Source organism: Mytilus californianus, unplaced genomic scaffold, assembly GCF_021869535.1.
Source record: "Mytilus californianus isolate M0D057914Y unplaced genomic scaffold, xbMytCali1.0.p SCAF_5, whole genome shotgun sequence".
Classification (NCBI taxonomy): domain Eukaryota; kingdom Metazoa; phylum Mollusca; class Bivalvia; order Mytilida; family Mytilidae; genus Mytilus; species Mytilus californianus.
Genome location: NW_026262701.1, coordinates 57733845 through 57743488, shown reverse-complemented (window position 1 = coordinate 57743488; position 9644 = coordinate 57733845).

The window sequence follows — 9644 nt, the reverse complement described above, 5'->3', positions numbered from 1 at the left end:
TACATGCATATTCATCAATTTTTTTAAAAGTACTCACATGCCATCCTTTCTACTATAAATGAAATATAATTCAATCCTATTCATTTATATACTACCAAAATGGATGATATGACAGTGACTGAATTTCTTTCTCAAACTGGGAAGGAATTTATACAATACTCTGATTATTTCGTTCAACATAAGTTTCACTACTATCCAACATTGCTTTCAACTGTTTTGTGCAAGAATCTACACACAATCATAGTACATATTTTCAATAATGGTGTATTAACATCATCATTGTTTTATTCTATTCACAGTCAATTATTTCAAATCAAAAGCAAACAAACATTCAGCAACATTGTTTTGGAGTCCAGTCGATCAGCGGTCTCGGGTTCACGTATTGCTTTTCTTTTTTTAAAGAGAACAACTTGTATTGAAATAGTCTAAACATTGAACTGTCATCAATAACAAAATGAACGTATACATTTGTTTATAAAATGGAACGAATTTTTATAAAAATAACAATACATTGAACCGCCCAATTATCATCACTGATACCACGATTGAGTTGATTAGAGTTAAGTCCATTGTTATATATATATCTATACAAAGAATTAACAGATTATCTCCCTTACTACACAACAATGAAAACTGTACTTTAATTCAATAGAAATAAAATTTATACGAAAGTGAGTGATTAATATTACGCGTCTTGTTTTAAAGACAGATTCATATTATACATCTTGTTGACACCTAATTTACATATTTTACATGCATCTAAGTCATTACTGATTGCTAAAAGTTCAAATTTCTCAAACTCTGAAAAATCAGAAAAAGAAGGTTTAACGGAAACAGCGTTTCTGAATAGTTCTTCCCATGGGTTTTGAGTTTGTACGTGTAATTAAAAAAAAAAATGAAATTCTTCTTCAACTCCTGAATTTGCAGTTTACAAATCATCTCCTCTACTGCAATTTCAGATATGGACCTCTTTCAATATATCAGTAATGTTCTATTGCTAATTTGTATTTTTACAAATGTTGTTATGCTTTCTTTGTCATTATCTGTGAATAAATATTTTTCTCTGCAAAAGTTTGTTTTTAGATTACGGTATGTTCTCAACTTATTACCGCCTGCCTTTTTTCGTCATTATAAAGTAACCGTTCCCAATAATTCAAAACTCTTTCCTCCAGTTTGTGCACAATAGATGAAAATTAATTTTGACTTAGAAAAGGTACCTTGATTTTCCCAAACATATCCAAAGCCAATAAGATTTAAGAAAAAGTCTTTTAGTTTTTCAAATATACTATTTTAAGTCAAATATTGTCTTTATAAGACCAATATATCAACATTTTTATCTTTTGCCTTTAAAGGGGCATTAGCTACGAGATATAAAAAAATAGAATATGATTTTTTTTGTTTGTTCAATCATTAATGAAAATGATATAGTGAAATACTAGTTCGTTTTTAGCAGCCAATTTGGTTCAATTCTGTCAAAATGAGATAAGAGACATCGCTGATGAATTATTCACTTGCAAGTGAATAATTCGACCTCATTGCACCCGTATTCATGTGACCTTTAATTTAACCCCTTAGCTGGAGATGGGTTACGCATGTTTTCAGCTATTAAAAGGAAAAGAATATCAACAATGAAAGTGAAACAATGATGAATCATTTTGTTGACTAATTCGATCCACAAAATCTATTCTTACACAGGTAAAAACGACGATAAACATTCTTTTTAACCTACAGTATGAAATCAAACAAACCTAGAAAAATCCAATTGCACGTGGACGCTATATGTTTTGTATTTATATTTACGTTTATATCGGGTTATATGACCGTAGACAGTCTTCGGAAGTCATCTCGATGGTTAATTAGATGACGTCTAGACAAAAATACACACGAAATGTTGATACATATTATTGAGTCCATGCATTGTTAATTGTTTATTTTAGACTTTTTATAATTTGGATATACGTTTTAGTTTGTTATAATTTGAGTCAAATCGATGAAGATGAATTTGACAGCTAATGCCCCTTTAATAAATATAACCCGTAACTAATATTAGACTTGAGTGCAGTCAGAGAAAGAGGATAAAGACCCAATTCACCTAGGACAGCAATATTTGTTGCTGGCTTGTACGCACCTAAATGTATTTTGCAAATGTAAGCTGCATACATTATCAATACCTGCATTTCCCGAGTTCATTTTTTCTATCAGAGGTTGTAAAAGTTTGTATAAAAACTAAGGATTTCATAAGACTGTCAAATTAGATCTTGTTAAATAAGAGGTATTAGAATAGGCGGGGGCCTGTGGGCAAAAGACTTCCAGATACTGAGCAGTTTTTTATGCTTTGGTTTTTGTCTTTTCCTCGAGACATTTTTACTTGGTTTCGTAGCAAAATTGTCAAACCTCAAAATAAAAAGTCCACTCAACATAACTGATGATTTTGATTATTGATATCAAATTCACATTCATATTTGGCTTTTGGTGATGATATTTTAATTCTTGTTAGTTTATTATCATCATTTGTCAAGTCAAAGTAGAGATATTTGTTGTGATAGAATTTGCTCTATTAAACAGGTTATGAAATTCTTTCCCACCATTTTCTCGTATTTCGAGAAAAGATCGGTTGATAAGTGTTCTAGCTTGAACATGAGCTTCCGCACGTTCACTGTTTTCTGATTGATGTTCTACGAAGAGGAATTTAATCTAAGAAGGAACTAAGTTAATATGACGGCGACATCTAGTATTTCAAAATTAAGGCGGAGTATATGTAATTGGGCGGTTTTTTTTTTTTTTTTGTCATTCATTATGGCACTTCGAACGCATGAAATTTACAAAGTGTTGTTTTTTAACAGCACTGGGTCGATACCGCAGCAGGTAAAATTCAGTCCCCGAGGTTATATCATCATCTCATTTGTCAGTACTTCGCTACTGTCACGATTTACAACAAATCTAGCTAAATTTGTCCTTTTATAAATTTATAAATTATAAAGAAAGTAAGGTTTCAATTCCCTCTGGCAAAGTTGACCTGGAATGCATTATTTTAATTATCTTTTGTGGTCATCTAGCTCTTCAACTGATTCGGTTCTTATACATCCTTGGCTTTCAAACGGTAAATGCTGAAACGCGCTTCGGACGCATGCAATTTACAAAGTGTTGTTTTAAAATTTTCATAATATAAAGCTAACCATGAGAAATTTAAATACACATATTTCAGCAATATAAGTGGATACTTTGGATCCGACTTGCTCGGTGAAGCGGCATCCAATTTCTATATTCATTTGTGTACTAAGAACAGTAATTGTTGTCTCCGAAAATATTGTTTGTTAAGTTTCGTAACAATATAATGTGAAATGATTTACTGTTATTTATATTTGTGTAACAAATTAGAAGTTACTGTTTATAGCTTATTCAAATAACAAACCAGGAAGATAGTATCGTTACATTATTGGAACTGGCATTGGGAGAAATGATGTCATACATACAATATTAATTGAAATAAACCTTTGTTAGTGTTTATATATTACATCATGCCCAATTATTAATATGCATTATCATTTACTGAAATGACGTGAAACAAAAATTCTGCTTTGGGAATTACATTGCCTTTTTCTGTGGATGTCTTCTTGATAAATGTTTTATACAACCCAAATGATTCCCTTGATGATAATATTGGTAAAAGTGTAATGTAGTTATAATGCCAGTGGTTAAAATTTACATAGTTTTCGTTATTGAGACAATATGCGTTACAATTATAGTGCTCACAGGTGGGAAATCAATGTATAAGTATCACCTGTCTACAAATAAATGTATCACTGCAAATGTACATTTGTTGATTTCCTTATTAGAAATAAAAATATTTGAATAATGAAACTGTTTGAGTGTAGACAAGTGAATTTGGTCTTCAGATAGAAAAGACCACGAAGTAGTTCACTGAGAAATAGCGCTTGTGTTAACTATGCCATTATTATACTTCACGTTAAAATGCCATACTTTGATTGTTAAATACGAGGGTGTTAATTTACTCTATTACCCTTCATGGAGACGCTTGATCAAGTGTGTGCTTTATTAAATACGACTCTATCCTATGGCAAATACTCTATTAGCCTTCACGGAGACGCTTGATAAATTGTGCGCTTTATTAAATACGACTCCATCCTTAACCCGAATAATTCAGTCGTTATATTCCACTGCTCTACGATGGCTACATTAACGCCTGAAGGCCTTGTCAATAAACAATCGTCAAATAATTATTCGGAATTAGCTCGGGATTTACCCATCTCGATAACATTGAGATATTAGCTGATTGGCTCTCTCTCACAGAGTGGCTTCGCCTCAGTTGACAATGTTTTCTCGGGGTAACAATCTGCTCTATCACCCTCTCAGCTATGTGTTATTTATATATTATATGTTTTTTTGTTACATAAGGTGGTTAAAGTAATTTAAAACGAATGATATTGTGGGATCAGAATGACGAAATTGTTTTCACATCAATATATGCAGCAATTATATCCCGCGGCGTCTTTTTCTACTTTCGAAGGTAAATGAACCGTTCATAATTGACCATATTTTCATCAATAACTACATATTATGCTTGTTATGTCAGCAAAACTAGTAGAACCGAGCTGAAATAACGAAGGATATTGTTTTCCTTTTCTAACTTAAGTGCTGTGTATCAATTGCTTTAAAAACATAACGTGAATTCCCTCAATCACAGGACGAAATAAAGGTGCGTATAACATTTAGCGGTTTAGAAAAAAAATATAACTGCAATTAACATTGCCATCTGTTCCTGTACATGTTACATTTTTAGATCGATTCTATCTGTAACAATTATATGCAAATAAATGAAATCGTTTCAAGGCGATATAACTATAAAAGGGAATAATGAAATCCTACGCAGGGTCATCTGGTAATACTTCAGGATGAGATCCCCCTATGATATCTATAAAAACAACGAGGGGGAGGGGAATTTCGAAAAAAAAACCAATAAAAGGGAAATAACTTCTAAAGTGGATGATGAAACTGTACACAGGGTCATCTGGTAATACTTCATGGTGAGGTCTATCGATTGTCCAAATTTGGTCATGATAGTTTCAATGAAAACGGGGGGAGGTTATGTCAATAAAACGTTGAAAGAGATTAAAAGAAAAAACACATTAAAACAATAAGGTCGTTCCCATGTCGGGAAAGACCTTACTAATTGCATACTGAAAAGGTAGTCGTATCTACAATCCTGTCTCTATTTTCCCCGAATGCGACCTATCGAATTAGACTCATCACCGGATTTGTACTTACTTGGGCAACATGACGGGTGCCACATGTGAAGCAGGATCTGCTTACCATTCCGGAGCACACGAGATCACCCCTCGGTTTGTGGTAAGGTTCGTGTAGCTCAGGTTTTAGTTTTTCTTTTTATGTGTTTTGTATACTGTTGTTTGTGTTTGTGTTTGGTCTTTTCTGTTTTTTTTTACATGGCGTTGTCAGTTTATTTTCAACTTATGAATTTGAATGTCCCTTTGGTATCTTTTGCCTCTCTTTTAATATCGAAGGCTATACAGACTTCTTCCGCCAAGTATTGAAACAGTAACCGAGGGTTTTTCGGTTGATTTCATTTGCACGAAAAATACGTGTTTATTTCAGGTCTTTTCCCATTATGCTGAGAAAATAAATATGACAGCAGCTTAATTGTTTAAAATGGCGTTAGCTTGTCTTTGAATTGTGAGTTTGGATAACCCTGTGGTATCTGTCGCCTATCTTTTCTTAAATCAGATCCTTCTGTTTATAAAAAAAATATATAATACAATATTAACTGTCAATAACTGATCTTAATCCCCTTTGTAGTCTTTCACGCAGTTCTGTAGACAATTTCTCAAAAATACCTTGAGGTTGACGAAATGGAGGCAGCTTTGATAACGTGATATATGACTTAGTACACTTGTCACATAAATATATGAAATTAAAAAAAAAAGACACAGCATTGTACAACATGCATTAGATGTGTGTGCGCTTGATGTCGTCGGAGGAAAAGTCTTTAAAGAGTATATTTGGACAGATCGAAAATGAATTTGAACTGCTCTAAATAATATACAGTTGATGCCAAAGTCCACATCACAATAATCGTTGAATGTGTGCAAGAGTTTTATACTAAAACGACAATTAAGAAAAGGTGGTTAATGTTCCTAACATATCTGCCTAATTCGCATTAACAAGTCTGTTAGGGTATCAATGTTAAATACTAGCCATTCCTGTACCTGTCGAAACATAAAGTGGCACTGTCAAGTTTAAGTCTATATTTTAGTTGTTGAGAGTAGTCATAAGAAATACTCTGTGGACGATTCTCTGATATTAGAGGAAAGAATATTCTAAAGGTGGACCGAAGACGGGACAAATAGGCTACAATTCAATTAATTTAATTCAGTGGTTGTCGTTTGTTTATGTGTTACATATTTGTTTTTCGTTCATTTTTTGTACATAAATTAGGCCGTTAGTTTTCTCGTTTGAATTGTTTTACATTGTCATTTCGTGGCCTTTTATAGCTGACTGTGCGGTATGGGCTTTGCTCATTGTTGAAGGCCGTACGGTGACCTATAGTTGTTAATTTCTGTGTCATTTGGTCTCTTGTGGAGAGTTGTCTCATTGGCAATCATACCACATCTTCTTTTTTATACGTCTGCACTGACCAACAACAGTATTCCCATTACGTAAAGTATAATTTTTACCTTGATTTACAGTCCGTGGTAGAAGGTCTCAAATGTATCATTTATAGTTTTATGAAATAATGATAGTTTTCTTTTTTAGCACCTTAAAGAAAATATTCCTTAGACAGTTTCAGAATAAATGCAATGAAAGCTAGAACACATTCTTAATTCTGTCTCAATTTTATTTACTTCCGAGCTGGATTTTTTGCCAGAGAATCGACAAAAAGAAACACTTCCAAACATCGTAACAGTATTCTAAGAGAGATCTGATGAATGTAAGTGTTTAACAATAGTCACTGTATCAATTGTCTCTTCAATTTCAGACCTAGCTTAGACTAATACAAAAATGTCTAAGGGACTCAACCGAATATAAATGTGTATCTCCAAAAGAAAGTCTAATTAATCCATTTGGAATTCTCTGCCCAGTTTGCAATATTTTGAAGATCAATATTCTAGATGGTAAAGATGTTTATCCTTTTTTTTTCTTTACAGTTTTCCCTTTATTTGTCTTCTTGCTATTATGTTTCTTTTGGACATGACTCAGTATTTATGCATCCCGCTATCGGATTTTTAACTTTAGGCGTTCCTGATGCAGGTGGGTCCTGAGGTGCGATCCGGACGCAAGAGATTTTTACAGTGTTGTTTCCATTTTGATTACCCTTGTATTTATATTTTACTTAATTTTTACTTTATCGAGAAGGTGTTTACTATGTACGGTATGTATTATTAACTGCAAAAACTTTTTTGTTGGCGTCTTAGTCAAATTAACTATCGATTACAACATTTTGACGGCGTCATTGTTAGATTTATTTGTATGTTTGTTTGAATTTTTTAGTCAGTTGTGTTGTATGTCTGTGATGTATGTTTACACAGTTTTGGCTGCTGGATCCCAATTATTGTCACATTAACCTATTATATAGATATAAGAAGATGTGGTATGAGTGCCAATGAGACAACTCTCCACCCAAGTCAAAATTTATAAAAGTAAACCATTATAGGTCAAAGTACGGTCTGTCTGTTTGGGTTGCTAACCCAATTTTGTCAATATAACGGAAATATAAATAACTGTCATTCAAGTTGGAGGTTTAGCTAGCTGTAAAACCAGATGAACCCACCATTTTTTTTTATGTCATCAGCAATGTCATGAATATAGATAAAATATGTAGAATACTCAATTTTGATCTTTGTATTTTGTCCTTTTCACTGCAAGTACCTAAAATTAATGATTTTAGATGAAGTGCACTGTACAATCACCGACTGGACATTTGAGATAGAAACTGTTACCTATATAAACTTTTTTTTATCTTAATTCATATGAATCAGATTGAGTATAACCTTAAGCTTTGTTGTCTATTAAGTTTATTGGATTTGTATTTCACTTCTTTGAATCTAAGTACATAATATGAATATTTGTGAAGTAAAGGTATTCCTGAATTTTCGAATTTTGGCATTCAATAGTGCATAAAAAATAAATTTGCAAATCAGCGCAAAGAGAATACCAGAACAAGTTGTACAATTTGAGATACGCGTTTACCAGGAAAATTTGCAAATCATTTCCTTTAGCTTTGGTTGATGCATCGAAATCTCATATTAATGTCACATCATGGGACCTCTCTGTAGAATTTATTTTAATAATTTATTCATTGATATACTTTTTGCTTATCATCGGTTGACAAATCGTTCAGGAAGTGACTGTCTACTTATAATTCACTACACTATACGTTCGAACTTTTAAATAAGAGAAGTCCAGTTGTTCATTTTTATCTCAAATTTTGACTACTTTTTATAATTTTGCAAATTATCTTCAAACCTTTCATAGAAAGGTAGAAACTGTAATTACCAAACATGAAAAGCTATACTATAAAAATGCTTCTATTGCTAAAACCATTTGGTGACTCCTTAAGGAGTTATTGTCCTTAAGGATGTACACCTCTGAGGAGTCAAAAATTTCTAGAATTAAACTTTTTTTCTTAACCTGATTTTTGGGTTTATATGACTGTAAACAAATAATTGGAGAAGAAAAAATCATATGGTGGTGCACTTCTTTTTTTGCTTCGGTCCTTTGAAAGTACCCAATTTTGATGATTTTCCCATTTTTCATCAATTTTTACCTATTTTTGGGCTATTATCGTGAAAAAATCACAGTTCCACAATTAAACTTTTTTTCATACTTTCAATATAGATGAAGTGGACCAATCTGAATAAATTTAACTTAAAAAACTATAGGTAGGTGTTAATATAAGAAAGTTTTATCATATTTTGATGCTTTTTTGTGTCAAATTAACCATGCTGTCAATTTTGTAAATTTGTGATTTTTCTCTGTTTTAAGAACAAAATGCATATTATTTCAACTTCTTTGTTATAAATGATTGAAAAAATACATATCTAAGAAATTTGAAAAGAAAAAAGTGATATGGGATGTACATGTTTCTGATAAAATAATTTCTTGTACCCCTCACCCATTTTCTCAAAATTTTGGCTAAAAAGACTGACTTGATTGGTAATAAAATTTGACTCATTGTAAATACGCAATTTTTTCACAGAGTTAAGTTTGATTATAACATTTTTAAAATTCATTGATATTTTCCACTTGTATCACATGTTCTGGAAAAAATTCCAGAACGAGATTTCAACGAGACTGTAACGTCAGAAGAATACATCCTTAAAAATCACAAAAAAACTGAACCTCATGGAAAATTCAAAAAGGAAAGTCCCTAATCAAATGGCAAAATCAAAAGCACAAACACATTAAACGAATGGATAACAACTTTCATATTCCTGACTTGGTACAGGCATTTTCTTATGTAGAAAATGGTGGATTGAACCTGGTTTTATACCAATTTATAAAGGATAGCTACGAACTACGAATATTTTTGAGTGACTTTTATTTGAGCGGACTTAAAAACCTTAAAACTTAAGACCAGTTTGAAAATCTCGTAACATGCTTGTGAATTC